The 510-nt window shown below is 48.2% G+C and overlaps 1 protein-coding gene across 1 annotated transcript in view; it reads right to left on the bottom strand.

The window, feature by feature from the left end:
• LOC104168423 (protein kinase C beta type) overlaps positions 1 to 510 on the bottom strand; it is a gene marked incomplete at its 3' end in the record, with an annotated part of 12051 nt that overhangs the window by 826 nt on the left and 10715 nt on the right. The gene's annotated exons all lie outside the window — the stretch shown is intronic.

Genomic DNA, 510 nt, shown 5'->3' with positions numbered 1-510 from the left:
TGGGACTTTTTCCCCCCGTTGACTTCAGTGCAGTTGGTTGGAAATAACACCCGAGAGTTTGGCCCTCCGTGGATGGTACGTGGCCCTGTAAAGCCGACCTGCAGCATATGGGTAGTCAAACCCCTCTGCATTTCAGGCCACCAGTTTGCTTTCTATTAGTTATTGCAGAACACCCCTCACAAAATAACCTAATAACCCACAGCCCTACCCTTATCTGAGCAATGTCGCTGTTTTGGAGTCAGGATGTAACTTCGGGGTTTGTTTGTTGATTTTTTTTAATTTAAAAATACTAACATTTATTTTGGCTAAGGCACCAAAACATGAATTTTTGTATTTTTCCATGATTTACTCTGCAAAATCTGAAATACCCTAAATTTCATAATCATACGACCCTGCAGCAAAGGCACTCGGTGAACCTGCCCGCGTGGAGCCGGCGACCTCACCCCTGCGGGTCGGTGGCTTGGGGTACCTGCAGCCGAACCCCGCGAGGGGCTCAGCCCCCACGCACAA

The sequence above is a fragment of the Cariama cristata genome, unplaced genomic scaffold (assembly GCF_000690535.1).
Source record: "Cariama cristata isolate BGI_N322 unplaced genomic scaffold, ASM69053v1 scaffold16751, whole genome shotgun sequence".
NCBI classification, from domain to species: Eukaryota; Metazoa; Chordata; class Aves; order Cariamiformes; family Cariamidae; genus Cariama; species Cariama cristata.
Note: the sequence above shows the minus strand (reverse complement) of the source record. Positions and strands in the feature narration are given on the sequence as shown.